Here is a 15,793-nt window from a genome sequence, read left to right as displayed (position 1 = left end):
GGTATTTAATAAAGCTGGAGCAGCTTGTGGAGATTGGTAAGAATCTTGCATCATTCCAAAGGACAGTTTAGCCTGTGTTAGTTAGTTAGTTAGTTATTGGTACTTCAGCCCCTCATAGTTAACCCACAGGTGATGTGATTAAAATCTAACCCCTGTAAACACAAAGACCAGCGAGAATCCCCAATCATCTTACCAGTGAAAATGGAGCACACCAAAGTGGCTGCTTCAAAGCATATCAGAGAAGACTGATTAGACCCTTTTGTTCCCTGGTGTGAAGCCTGCTGAGTCAACCCTGAAGCTGTCTCCCAAGTGCCTTGCTAACTAACAGTGGTTACTGCCTACCTATGGGACTCATGGGATGCAGCAGGAATGGCACTTTTGGAACATCTTAGGCGGTGTTTTGGATAAAGACCTAAGAGTGTGATGGGGGGGGACTTAGGTAGATCAAAGAGGTAAAAGCATGCAAAAATGAAGGGAAAGCAGATGAAAGGGGCTGGTCAGGTGTAGCTGAGCCCCGTGTTGGATCGCCAACTACTCTGTATTCTCAGTCAAGCATGTTTCTGTGTGCGCTGGCAGTTCTGAGGGGTGTGTGTGAGCCTGAGGTGTCATTCGTGTCAGCCCATGTTTTGGCTCACAGCAAGGCCACCCACACCACAAAGATACTGGAAGGATAAATGAAAAAATCTAGGTTGCTCAGTATGTGGTTGGACTCTGAATGCCTAAAAGTAATGTGGGGTACCAGCAAACAAGGGAATATACTCTGAAAAAAAGATTCCTTTCTTGCTTTCATTAGCTTCATAGTAAATTACACCAGAGTAATGAAGAACTGTGCTTGGCCTGTGGTCTTGGCAAGATCTGTTATGAGAAAGTCACTCATTGTAGCTTTGTGCCTGACAACTGAAGGCTAGAAAGGGAAATTTTCAGCAGAGCCAAGCTTGTCAGAGGAGGCTCATTTGTATCAGCACAATTGCTGCTAACCAAAGCTTCTGGTACTTCGTTCACTGCTCTAAAAGATGTGGGATTTTTGCTGCTGGATTTGCAAGTCCAAGGTGGCTTTACCTTCTGCCCTCCCCTGCAATGAAATGTTGGGTCCTCTAATTTATAAACTACCCAGTCTCTGAATAAATCAGGTTTTCTCTCAGCAAACCCTATGTTAACATCTAGGTCTCTGTTAAAGGTAGGTGTAAGGATATCTGCCTTTGGCATCAAGTTTGTTCTCTGTTACTGTGCTGCAAAGATGCAGTCTAAACTTGCTGGCTTCAATCTCGAAACAGTGCTCTGAGGGAATTATTTCCAGTCATTTACATGTGTCAGACCCAGTGACAGGATTGATAATGATGAAAATTTAGGAATGTGTTAATTAAAGATAAAAAAATGTAATAATACTTAGCAATATTTGGTATATGACTGACTACCACTTAAAAAAGGAGAGTTTGGCACTATGCTTAGTAACAGCTTTTTGATGGATTCAAAATAATACTAATTCCATTTTTAATACACTGCAGCAAAATGATAAACGTAGATCCAAATACTTTTCTAAAATTGTCATCATCATTAACATCTATCAAGTTAAACAGGCATACTAGAATATCAGCCTATATCCATCTATCCATTAGGATTCATCTCCAATATGGCTTTGCAATGTTTTGATCCTTAGCTCTGCACCAAGCTTGAAGCTCTCCTGACTGTTGTGACCTTGCTCTCTTTAGAAAAGAGAGTTAGAGATCAGTTTTCAACAGAGGAGTCATAATAGGCATTCAGATTCCTTCATATCACTCCTATGCTTCTCTCACATCTTAACATGTAAAAATGGTGTGCACTGCTACGGCACTCATCATGAAGGTCAGGAGCAGCTTCCAGACATACAATTCCACCATCAGCCTTCTCAGAAAAGCAGATGGGACTATGACAAAGGCCAAAGAGAGTGAGACAAGCTTCCCTGTCCCCTGAACACCATGGGTTGCTGAGCCCCCAGCAGCGGGAGGCAGCCAGGCACACTAGTGCACTGTCCTTGAGCCCCCGAGGCCCCAGGAGCTCCACCAGCCCTGGTTTCCTGCTGCCAGCAGCTCACTGCTCACAGCGCCCAAGGCACAAGCACGGCTGGCACGAGGACTGGTCTCTGCAGAGCCGGCCTATTCTGTATTCTGCGTGCAGAAAGGGTTTTAATGAGCATCCAGAGAAAGTGTGTTATGACAGACCCAATCTGGGATGTTCTGCTGGTACAAATTAAGCTAGCTTAAGTGTTAAATCCTCTTCTTCCTCTGCTGCCAGGACGTGGGCTCTTCATGGTAGAAAAAGCACAGAAACTGTAGCACTGCTTGCTCTACAATAGCTGCTGGGCTTTCTGTTCCAGTGGAGAAAGAAGGCCCTGGAGCTCTGGCTCATTCATTTTCATTTTGTTCTTCGTGTATCACCCATCTGCAAAGAGCCCCCTGCTGTGCAGCTCTCATTTGGCCTGAGCTGTGGTTGTAATGGCATTCTCTGTTTCTGACTCAGAAATCAGAGATGGAAAAGACACGCTAGGTCAATTTGTGCCTACCCTTGACAGTGCAGGATTGTTTTCTGTGTCTCCTGCCTAGTGCCCTCCTTCAGGCCCGTGTGGAGAGACTCTCCCTGTGTTCCAGCAGAGCACCCCAGGCTCTGACAGGTTTTGTCCTTTGCCTCCTGTCCACACCTCATTCGTGCCTGTGGGACTTGGGGTGAGCAAAGGCTCCTCTCCTCCTCTTTCTTCTGCCACAAGCATTTTGGTGCTTTGCTTCACAGTTTCAGCCTTGTCCTTCTGTCCTTCCATAGCACAAATTTCATTAATTGCATCTGTGCTAGTGCACAATGGCTCCATAGTTAACCCCACAGGCTGCACTTGCTTTGGGGCTCTCCCCTGTTGTCAAAGCCATGGCAGGGAGCACCATGGCAGCAGTGGCACATCCTGGGGCACTGCTCCAGAGCAGGATGAGGGGCTTAGATCAGTGCTCTGCCCACTCTGATGCAACTGTCAAGTATTAGCAGATAACACCTATTTATTCCCTGATAATGCTGAAAATGCAGGATTCCCCCTGAGCTGTATCACTTAGGGAGGTCACAGCTGTTTTCCTTTCTCCTCACTTTACTCCAATCAACGTTACACTTCATCTGGTACATTTTCAGAGCAGTTCTCCCACCCTCACACCCACAATGCATGTGGCTGTCCTGGTGTGTCCAGACAATTCTGCATCTCCACAACACTTCCTCAAGCCAAGCAAACACCCAGTTTCAGCTACTCTGATACAAAGGACAAAGTTTGAAATCAGACATGACAGTGAAAGGTAATGATGCCTAGTTTACTTTTTAATCATTTTCTGTAGACCAGCAAGGCCACACTGCCAGATTCAAGTACAAAGTAAAAGCACTTTCAAGAAAGTGCATCGCTGCCATTTGACATATTTATACATATACACATAAAGTGGGCAACTCCATAGTTACAGGTTCTAGCTATAAGGCCAGACAGAAGTCTTCTTGTTTGCAAACTCCTCATTCCCACCCCTCAGCTCAGTTTTACCATCCTTGACCTTCCAAGTACTTGTACTTTCTGGAGGGACTGATTAGAAATTCATTGTGTTTGCAAGCTTTTTTTTTTTTTTAATTAAAAATGTAATTTTCTTTCTTTGATGTGAATGTTATTCATTGCCTAATGCCAATATTTTCAGCTAATGATTTCAAAATAAGTCATCACAGACTGAACATAGGACAGCAAGATGATGATTATGTGGTTCCCACTCCTTCCGCTCACCTCCCACACAGTTAGCATATCAATACCTTTCGTTCATATAATGAACAGTGTGTGAAATTTCCAGGCTGCTTCCAGAATCCAAAGTAGGCAGAGACAGGCAAACAGAAAGGATTATTTGGCAGTAAAGTAGATAATCAATAAATGAATGCCCAGATCAATACGCATCCTCTAGCAGGACCACAGCAGTTAAGCTCCAATTGCACTTAAAGAGGCTTTAACAAATAAATAACAAAAGGCAAATCAATATGTCTAGATGATAAAGATTTGGTATAATCTGCAGGCAAATGCCATACATCATGTGCGTAGATCCCCAACTAACATAGAATGTTACACCAGCTATCTATGCCACCTGAGGGCCTGACAGTTTAACTCATGCCTCTAGTTCAACACCTGTTTTAAAAGCAGTGTCTCTTTTGCTCTAGGTCATGAAAGAAACACATCATGAAAGCTTCTCTTTATGTGCGTATGTGTTGTGGGATTTATTTTTTTTTAACATGTTCTCAAAATATTTGTGCTATCTCACACATATGCCTTTGTAGACAGCACAGAGGAAATGCAGCAAGAAGCAGAGAAGTCATTAAAAATTCAAGGCTAGGAGGGAATGGAATAGCCAGGATGCTAAAACCTTCATGGGAAAAGAAGACCTAAGCTAAAACTGCGTTTTCAGAATGTCAGATCTTAAATTCATTCTTTTGGAATTGAACCCTGAGGTCCTTAATCAGACAAGCTTCCTTCAAGCTTGAAAGATGGTCTCTTTTACAAAAGGACTTCATGATTAGATAAGAGATGAAAAAGGAGCCCAACTTATGGCTTCTAAGCCCTCCTGAAATGCAAGGCAATGAGATGACGGGAGAAGGGCATCTATAGAGTGTTTGTAGTTTCTATCTGGAAACCCAGCTAGTATTCTAAAAATTGCGAATGCAGTCATTTTGTGTTCGCTGTAACAAGAGGGCTGTTTTTTCCTCTTTGCTCAGATGACTTCTGCTGCTGAGGCTGGCTGGCTGGCTGGAAGTGCTGCAGCAGTGTTGGTAGTAGTGGGGTACAAGTAGTTGTCATCCTGGGAAGTGCAAGAAGCTCAGTAGAAATTTATGACCTGCAACAGGAATTTGTCCAGGTTTCTTCGATTTTCTGAAGTGTGACAGAGTGCCTGGTTATTACAAAGATTTTTTAATGACGTGTTGTTTTGAGAGCATGGGAAAAGGGGGGAAACACTGATGCTTGTAGTGTGATGGTACTAACAGCACTGATCTGAGGAAAGCACACCTCTCATTTCTTGCCACAACTCCTGAAGACTGAGGCTTGCTGACTGAAGCACGTTGAACATGTAAGATTGCAACACAAACTTGTATGGCCAGAGGTGCAATGCAGGGGCCAGCAGCACTTCGTCCTGCAGTCCTAGTGTCAACAGAGGAAGTGGAGTAACAGCCGAACAAATCTGTCCTGCCATACCTGTTGTCCCACCCACACTGCACACAGTATGGGTGCAGATATAGCGTGGATTTAGATATGGGATATTCTTTGCATACCTTTTTAGTCTTTGTTGTTTGTTTGTGATCAATGTGGGGTGAAGGAAGGCAAAAAGACCCCATATCACAGCACAGACTCGTTCTTATTTTTACACAAGAGAGCAATGGGATATTGAAGCACTCACTGTGATGGTTTTCTGGGTCTGCAGGGAGTGCTCAGCAAAAGCATTCTGCTATGTCTGGATTGACATAACTGAGATTGTTGGTCCCATATGAATTGAACCAGGAAGTACTGCAGTACGTAGATGGGCCAGATAGGAAAGCAAATGTTACTGGCAGGTATGATCTTATTTCAGTATTAGGCTAACAATGTGACTGATGCTGAGCCAGTAGGAAATGATTATGGCCTAGATTAGATTACACAATGTCAGAAGAGCCCTTCTCTATTCCTGCAGCCCTTGCCCTCGTGTATCCCTGCCCTTCCCCAACATGCTCTAGAGAGCAGCAGCCCTTTGCCTCCCTTTCATCATGCTCCTCTTAGTGCAAGCAGTTTAGAAAGCTATATGAGCAATTACAGGCTCCATAATAATGTTCCACCAGCCACCTTCCCTTGCCCTCTCCTGAAATCTCATTAAAGAAAAAAAAAAGGAAAACCTGTCTGTATGGAAATCCAAAGTGACCTCTCCTACACATGCATTAGTATTGGTTTCACATGCCAGAAGCATAAAGGGCTTTTCAGATCCAGAGGCTGCTGGCTATATCAGCAGGGCAGACAATTCCACAAAGCAGCATCTCCAGTGGCTGCCGTCATGCCTGAAGCTCTCTGGCCAGCAGATCTTCCTGGCCTAGTGTCAGCTTGCCTCTCTCCCTCTGCAAACAAAAGGAGTAGGTGTGTGCTGCAGAACAGGGCAGATTATGTTTACGAAATGTGCTGTCCTGTCTTACTAAGAGAGAAGCCACATTTGTCCATTTTCCAGAACTGTGCAAAGCAGCTCATGAGGTTTTAGAGACCACGATAAAGTGCACAAAGGGATGTAAAAAACTGTCCAGCTGACTTTAGGAGAGAAGGTACAGTTTTCATGGATGTAGGGAAAGGCCACAGTGTCACTGCCAGAGGAGCTCCAGTATTACAGTAGGTGTAGGAGCAGATACAGAAGACTCTTAGAGTACTGCTGCATAACAACAGGGGTGGTGCAGACAGTGAAGGCCTTGTATGTCCCCACACTTGGAAGCACATACTTAGATCCCTGAGAATCATTCTGCTTGAGTTCAGACAGATCTGAATCAGTCCTGATGGCACAAGTGTATCTTAGGCTTGATTCATGTCTGAGCTGAGAAAAAAAGGAAGCTTCCACTGCCTTGGAACTTCGTATAAAACCAGTGCAAATTTGGATCTGAAAACAAAATGTCACAAAATCCAAAAGGTTCATTTTTTAGTAGCTGGTCCTAATGTCAATGAAATAGTTTCATTTCTGTTTGTATTACACTTACAGGCTTGCACTAAATGTTGCACAAACACCAGCATGTGCTTTTCCTGCATTTACATGGCCACTGGATTGATTGATTTGGGTTATTTGTTAACTGCTGAGTGTTTATTTGTTCAGAGTACTGTTAGAAGCTTCTTAAAGGTGAGTAGAGCACTGTATAGGAATTCCTTTGGACTGGACTGTAAAAATTTAGTGATATAAACAGGGAGTGCTCCCCTGAGCTTGCAGACATTAGAGGATGCAAGGCCATAGCACAGCTGTTAGAGATGCTGGCAGCTGGACCTGCTGGGATGGCACAAAACCAGGAGTTTTCTTTATTAATACGCACCTCATGTTTGAGCCAGTCAGTTCTTTCCAAATTTGACATTGTTAATGGCTAAACTACAGCTGAGAGCTGCTAAATTGTACTAAGATGTGGCAAGGCAGGAGTAGTTTGGACCCAAACCAGCTAAGAGGTATCATTTAAAATACAGCTTTTCCTACTCTGATTTGTGCATGAAATGGAAGCTCCAGCTAAGGAATGCATTTAAAGTATAAATTCCTATCCTTTACAATCAGTCAGGATTATAAAGCACAGGAAAAGAAGAATAAACTTGGGAAAATCCTATGGCAAGCAGAGTTGAAGACTCAAAAGAAAGGAAGAAAGAAGTATTTTTTCAAGAGTGAAAGGGATCCTGGCAATATTATCAGTTCAGCATGATAAATCTCCTATCTTCATTTCACTTGAATGCAAGAAGGCATAATTTTTTTCTATGTTTATGAAGGCCGAAGGAGTTAATAAATTGATACCACTTCAGGTCTGTTAAAATCCTTTAAAGCACGTGGCAGGAAGAGAGACAAGAACACAAACAAGCAGCTATTAGCATCAGGCAATTTTGAATCACTAGCTCAGGCCAACTTCTGTCTGGCATGCTATCATAGACTTTGCTGTCTTGTCCCAAATAAAAGATGAAAGAGTTAAACCAATGCTCAGGGTGTGTCCTTCTGATCTGAAGCAGGAGCTAGAGTTTCTATATCATCCGCACAAGAGGTGCGTGGCCTATGTGCAAAGGCCTACCAAAGGTGCTTATGAGATTCCAAGAAATCCTTCTGAGAGAGGGACACTCTCAAAATATTGTAACACTTCATTAACAAAATTATTTCTTGCAGCATGTAGGAATGAAAGAAACTGTTCTACTATGACATTATTTTTTGCCCTTACCTCTTAATTCCTCCACCTCCCTTTTGGTAGCAATATCAGGGAATTCTTCAGAGCATCTGTGATTCATATTTAATAGTCTGTCTTTATGAGTGTCATTGCAGGGAGTCACCGAGGAATATCTCCACAGGAAACATCAGAGAAATGCAAAAGCAGGCAACTGGAAAAAAAAAAAAAAAAAGAAAAAAAAAAGACAGCTATTAAAAATAAAGAAGACACCTTTAAATTTAACCTGCATCCAGAGGAAAATAATGGATTCTTGGATTCTTCAGCCAGGAATGGGAAAACAATTTTGCTCTGCAAGACTAGCCCAAAAAGTCTTGGCCCTGGCAATACTGGAGTGTTGGCATCCCTTTCCAGCACAAGTTATATTACTTAGCAAAAGGATATCCTATTCCATTCATTTTCCTTCTCATGAGCCAAAAGCTAACCCATGCGCTTCCTTGTGATCGCTTTCCCTTTACTCTTTGTCAATTAGGATGCCAGCTCCTCAGTGTTAGCGCCGTGCTCAGCCCAAGGAAGGCCTCTCTCATGACTGAGACCTCTGTGTGATGCTGCTACAACAAACACGTTTGGAGGAGGGCCGAGGAGCACCAGCTCTGAGAAGATGACTGGAGAGAAACTGGGGGACAAAGCAGCATGTGGAGTCCTGTCAGGTTCCAGCTGGTCCATCCCATGGCAGCAAGACCCCAACCAGCATCACCCTGACAGCTTGCAGGAGGAAAAGCCAGAGGACAGCTGTCTCACCCTGCCTGCACTTCATCTCGCAAGGTTTAGTTATTATAAGCATTTATCTCAGGCACTCACTACCCAATGGCTATTAGAGAGCAGTTAAGGTCAGAAAAATGATTAGTTCACAACAGCTTTCTGACTTGACTTAGGGGCTTTGTTCATCTTTATTCAAGACTATTTGCTTTGCCGGCAGTTGTGTAATTTTCTGCTAGGTAATCCTGAGCGAGCATTTGGCCATGAAATCTTTTCTGGAATTAGTGGAAGCTGAAGGCTGGGTTACTGTTCTCTAAGAGAGTCTTTTCCTTTGCATGCTGTCTCTGAGCTAGCATCTGTGTGATCTCTCATGCTATCCCACACGAGCACACATACACAGTTCTGTAGCTCCTGAAGCTCTACTGATTAACAAAGCCAATTAATAAAACATTATACTGCTGATTTAAGACATTTCATTCAGAATTCATTCTGCTCTGATTCACAGATATTGTATTTATTTGACAGGCAGCACCCCTGAGCAGGAATTCTGGATTCTTTCATGTGGACTGAAATGAAGAAAGTGATACATGAGCAAACACAGCAATACAAATCTGTATTGCCTGCGTCCAGCCTTCTGCAAAGGCATCCATCATTTTCAGTGTCAGGCTGAGAATTTTACATTTGTTTTGACTATGTTGGAAGAACAAAGTCTCCTTATCCCAGTGCCGATAGCAGGGAGGAAAAACATTGTCCTTGATTTCGTATCCCATCCAATGTAATTATTTTCTTTTAATCTTTAGGCTTATTCTTTCTGCCTCCTTCCTCCTTTTCTAATAGCCTTTTCCAGTAAACAATGGGTTAGCACTTTTTAAAAATCTCCTGTATATTTTGGCCCAAATCACCCCTCCTCACCCCACACACAAAAATGAAATATGATCAGAATACTGAATACATGTATGGAGTTGTATTGCTCACAGTTCTGCTTTCCTCTCCAGGGGTGAGTGTGTCCTCTTTTGCGTGTGGTGCCCACCAAGACAAGCTCGGCTCCACAGACATACCTCCAAGCCAGGGTTCTGCTGAGACCTGCCAGGAACCATTCCAGAAGACTCACTGTCCCTCCCACCAAGCTACGCGTGTTTGGAGAGGACAGTCATAACTCTGGCCAGAGGAAGGCAGCCATAACATCTAAATGATGGACTTCAACACTTCCCTGCATTGTAAATCCCCAGCACGGCATCTGTGGGCATTGTACTGGTGAGCAAAACTGATCAGTCTCATTTAATCACGTCACACCTCATTTGTGCCACAAGTGTCAGGGAGCCAGGCACAACAAGGTTAATGGGCTGCACTGCGTCACCGGTCAGTAATCAGATTAAGAGGGCGGTCGCCCAGCGAGTTTAGCCCCGGTTACATCCACCCTGAACACTGCTTTCTCCACCTGTGCCAGGCTGGCAGGAGGGAGGGCAGGCCATGGCAGCCAGGGGAGTGGGGTATTGCCAGAGACCAGGCCTCGGTGGGGTACAAAATAAAAATTGGCATGACAGACCGGGAGGTTTCTGTGTTTTCATACACTCTGTCTTTTTTAGCATGGTGAGGAGTCATTAGTATGGGCATCATTATTTTAAAACTCAGCCCAGCTGCTGGGATGTGATGGGAGCTGCTGTAGTTCCCCTGGAGCAGGATGGGGTGCTGGCACACGCCGGCTTCCAGAACCAGTACATCTTTACTGTGAGGCTCCGGCTCAGCACAGCGGTCACTTCCATGCAGGGCTGGAGCAAAAGGAAGCACAGATGAATGAAGGACGTTCCCTGAATCTGGGAGTCAGGGAGGGTGGTACAGGCCTGTGGGGATTGTCCTGGGAGAAAGCCGATAATGGGAAAGCTTGCAAAATCCAAACTTAATCTCTTGCGCTGCAGAGAACTAATCCTCACGCTTGACATTAATCTTTTCAATGGAGATAAAACACCCTTATCTGCCACATTGCTCATTGAGCCAGGGGTGGGGCCTGTGGTCTTCACGAGTGGGAGGCAGAGCTGCAGAAATTTTTGCACAGACATTGTCTTTATGCTGACTGACATCTCAGTACGGACTGGCGTTTCCTATATGACAGCCCAACTTAGCTCTCCTTTTCAGGAACGTACCTCTTCAGTTGTTATTCCTTTTGTTGCCTTAAAGAGATAGGCTCCAAGAGCAAAAACAACACTTGGCACATGCCTTTGCACTCAGGTGATTCAGATGCTGTCCCACTACCTCCATAAACAGTAAGATAACACTTTGATACAAGTTTCTGCGGAATCAGGAAATGTCAAACTTCACCGTTTGAGATAAAACTACAAGGATATAATCCTTTGCTCATTGGCAGCCATGCTGTGGCAAAGCAACCCAGCCTGGGCAGAGTCTAAAAGCAAGCCTCAAAACCAATAAATCTGTATGCACGCGCCTTGATATGCAAAAACTGCAAGTAGAATTAGACCTCAGAATATCAAAACTATAAACACAGCACACAATTCTCAAGGTTTCCAGCTATCTCTAGGATTTGTGAACAGCAGAGAAACGGGAGGTAGCAAGGGAAGTAATCGAACCTCCTATATATCATATTGATTAAAACACAAGGAGTGCCCTTCAAGGAAGAACCTTGCATTCAGGGGGAGATATATTGGCTGGTCTGCCAAGCTGCTTCCAGCTCCAACAGCAGTGATTCAGGACATCTGACTACATTGTCATAGATAAAAACAAATCTGTGTTTTCAGCCCCTCTGCAGTCAAGAAATAGCCCAGGAAGAATACATGTCTTAATTAACCCCTCGGGAAGAGAAGACAAAGGCAAATAACAAGCAGAATACTGCACAGATGGAAAGCATTTTGACAATGAATCCTTTGAAGGCAGATGACTCTTTGTTTGTTTTCACAAAAGAAAAATGTACCTCTGTCTGGCAGCCTAATGAAAAAAGGTCACACAGCACTCAAGTTGCCCAAGAGTCTGATTTCAAAGATCCAAATGATGCCCTGTGTGGATTTCACCTACTGACTGCAGCTTTTTGTTGGCAGGAAGGAATTCCAGCTGTGCGTGGGCTGCTGCTCTGCTACACAGGATGCAGGAGCAAAGCATGACAAGTTGACACCATCATTTCCTTTGAGCAACAGATGCCCGCGTGTGACATTGCTTGAATCTCCCACTTGAACAGTGAGAGCAAATGGGCCTGTCTCAAGTTTTGTGCAAGCAGGTGCACTCACGAAGTGCAAATTAAAGCAAGAAGGAAAAAAAAAACTGTTTTTTTGAGCACAGGACACCTGTGCAGCAAAGAGCAAAGTGGGAGGAAGAGAGAACAATTTGAACCAGCCTGCACAGATGGGAGATGCTCTTCTCTTTCCTGCCAACAGAGGCCAGATCCTGGCAAAGCCCCAGTCCGGTGCAACAGGCACACTGCTGGAGGAGCTGGTGGTCACACAGCAGAGGAAATGTCCACAGCTACCTTGAGGAGAGGCTGGAATCATCAACTTATCAACATGTTCTGAAATGGTGTTTTCAGGCGAGAAATGTAAAGCAATGGTCACACATGAGGAGAGAGAGATGCAGTGTGAGCCCGGGTGACGGATCGCAAAGAGCAGTGCTCTAAGTTTTCTTTCCCTTTGTTCTTTTCTCATCTGATCTGAGCTCTAACCCTCCACTATGTTAATTACCCAAATTGCATTCAGGCACTTGCTTCCTGTGAGCTCCAAGAGCGAAAACAACACTTGGCACATGCCTTTGCACTCAGGTGATTCAGATGCTGTCCCACTACCTCCATAAACAGTAAGATAACACTTTGATACAAGTTTCTGCGGAATCAGGAAATGTCAAACTTCACCATTTGAGATAAAACTACAAGGATATAATCCATTGGCAGCCATGCTAAGTTTTCTTTCCCTTTGTTCCTTTCTCATCTGATCTGAGCTCTAACCCTCCACTATGTTAATTACCCAAATTGCATTCAGGCACTTGCTTCCTGTGAGCAAAGTCTCTGTTTCAGGTGAAAAAAGACACTGGGGAAGATGGCATTAACTCAGGCAGTTGGGCAGGGATGCAGTGGGTGGCCATACCAATGTAGCTGCCCTTTTCAGGGCAGCATAGCTTTTAAAATCTTGCTCCCGCTGTTTTCTGTCTCATATTTTGACCTGTCACTGCGTAAGTCTGAATGGGGCATTTTTCAAACTCTTTTGACCACCTCTGACCAACCCACTTTGGCTTAAGTGATATTTTCAGGAGATTTATCTAACAGCTTATCATCTTTCAAGTGCCGAAAGTGGCAAATGCATCCCCGGGGGATCTTTCTAGCACATCATCACCTCACCCTTCTTATTAACAGGACTATCCATCTCCAAAGGCTATGAAGCTCTGGTTACACACTCTCTGCAAAAAAGAATGGGGAGAAATTTACGGTCTTACTGTTTGGAAGTAGCAAAGGTGTCAAAACAGAAGAAAAGCCTAGAACCTGGCTGTGATGCCAGTGAGAAGTGGAAACACTGGGGGACACTGCAAGACAGTGATCACCCACAGAGAGCTGCAGAGAGGGGAACAGAGAGGAGAAAGCCTCCCTGTCTGACCTCAGTACTGCCCCAGTGGTGGTGGCCAGGGACGTGGGAGCACTCCAACATCACTGTCCTCCCCCAATACAAATGGTGGCAAGGGAAACCCAAATGATGGGAACCTGGGCTATAGCCAATTTATGCACTATAGGAAGCTGCTTAGCAGGAACAATGACATTGGATTGCTACTGGTTTTCAGTTTGTCTTTGAGACAGGGACGTAAGAAATGAAGTCTCCAGCAGATTTCTGAACTCCTTCAAAACAACAATTTCCTGAACATTTCTTGCTACGTTGCCTTCAGTGCACTACTGCCTTCATTCTGTTTATTTTATTTCATTTCATTACCATGTCATTGAGCTTTGAGTTTGCTGCCCTGCAGTCAGCAGGGCCCCGGCTTTTTCATGTTTTCACAGCAGAGTCACTCCAGGATGACAAATGCTAGAAATAAACGATGGATCAGCTCACTGAGCATCTGGCGTGTTTTGGAGCCAGCCTTCAGTTTTCCATCTTTCATGACACAAATTAAAATCCCACAGCTGAACAGAGGTTTGGGGAGCTCTCAGCAGATAATCAGGAACTTGGCTGCTCTGGACACCAACAGACTTGCCACCAAAACGTCTGACCAGCTTGAGTGCAGCTTGATCCCATGCCCAGACTTCCTGAAGTGCCAAACCAGGAGAGAGCTATGGGCAGGGAACTCATTTAGATCACCATCAGTACCTGGGCTGAACAGTTTCCCATCACAGACACCCATAAATGGTCACCAGTGAGTTCACGGGGCCTGTGGCCATCAGGAACCACCTATCGAGATGCCTTGATCTTTCCTTACCTGTGAATCTGGGAACAATATCTGGAATTATCCCCATCACTTCATGTGATCCTGAGATCCAGCTGATGTGAGGCAGCAAAACGTGGCCTGGTATGGAAGTGTCATCAGGACATATCTTGACAAGCAAGTGTCACAGCCCACTGGCCAGGAGTGCAGCTGTCACAGAAATACCTGGGAGCTCAGGATGGGTACATGCACACTGCATAATTCACTTGCCAGCCCAATGGGCTGTTTTGTTTTCTCCACTGATGTTTTCATTCTGACAAAAGCAATATGGAGGGGAACAAGGTCAGCCCTCGCTTGCAAATATGAGCAATTTTGAGAAGCTGTTCCAGAACAGATCTGAACAGCCTGAATATTAAGGAGCCAAGACGCAACCTAGCCTTACAGGAAATAATGGCAGCCTCTTTTGGTAAAGCACATTTAGCCCAGCTCTCCAGCAAGCAATGCTGAGAGTGTGTCATTAGCCAACCTGCAAAATTGCATCTATCATCTCTCCCTTCCCCCAGAAAAACCCTGGGGGAACATCCTGTGCAGTCTGTCTCTCCTCCATTAAGTTTCCCCTCCTGCTCTACACTACAGTCCATAAGGTAAGACCATGTAAGACTGAAACTAGTAATAAATATGTCACATTGAACAAATAGGACACACAAACTGGAAGGAGTAAGGATGCTCAGTAGTGTTAGGACTGCTGAGGGGCCTTTGCTAGGCTGTGTTTCACCATGACAGCATGAGCCTTTAAACTACATCAGTAGTACAAAGGCAGATATATAGCATCTAAATTCTCTGTCTCTGAATTTCCCCAGGAATCTTAAATCCTTGAGATCACACACTCACATGTGGCACTTCTGTTCATCTGGATGAGAGAGGAAACATTATGCATAGACAGCTAACATAATTTTCAGTAAAAGAAGTCAATTTTATGACAGCTAGCTGCTGTTTAGGCCAGTAAGAATTTGAGAATGGCTGAGGATATATTACATAAATATCGTGCACACCCATCTCTTCTCTACCCCTAGACACAAACCTACTTTCCTTAGCTTAATCACTATGAGATGTCTCATTATATGGCACAAACCAAACACCTCCAGCCAAGCTACAGCATGCATGGCAGTTAGGTTTCCAGGTCTTTGACCCCTCCTTTCCACACTTTTCATGTTTCAGCTTGACTTGTGCTGCTACTCTTTCACCACCCAGCACAGCCCACGTAGCCCTGGCTGCCTCACATCAGCTCACAGGCTGCAGTGAGCCTAAGGCAGAAATTGCAGCAGCCAGTTGTGGTGCAGTGCATCAGGACCTTCTCAAAACTCTCCAGAAAATGAGACAGTTCCCCTCATTTCCCAATCTACTTCTCCAAATAACTCTGGCCCTCCACCTTATCCAATAATCTATTACACTGTATATAACAAGAAGAATAAACTCCAACTGTCTCCTTTTGCAAGCATCAGTATTTCCTTGGCCAGTTTTACACCAAACTGATCCATCACCAAGAGGTGGTCGTTACCAGATCAGAACAAAGCTACGTTTGCTTCTCCAGTTACTTCCTGGGGGGGAGGGGGGGAAGACAAAGATTTTAAGGACGAAGAGACAGAAGTAAGCGTGGGCAACTGAGAAGTGTAGCTGGAGTAAGGAAGAGCAGTGCTCATTGTTTCATAAAATTTGCCATATGTTGTCTGGCTTCATTACACAAATCTTGTATGTGCTTGTTTGATGATTTGATCAGCTGTTGACTTCATTTCATACTGCTGCCAATTCATGACTTGGCTGATTTGACTTG

Source organism: Tetrao urogallus (assembly GCF_951394365.1).
Source record: "Tetrao urogallus genome assembly, chromosome: 6".
NCBI classification, from domain to species: Eukaryota; Metazoa; Chordata; class Aves; order Galliformes; family Phasianidae; genus Tetrao; species Tetrao urogallus.
The sequence above is the reverse complement of the archived record's forward strand: the minus strand, read 5'-3'. Positions refer to the sequence as shown.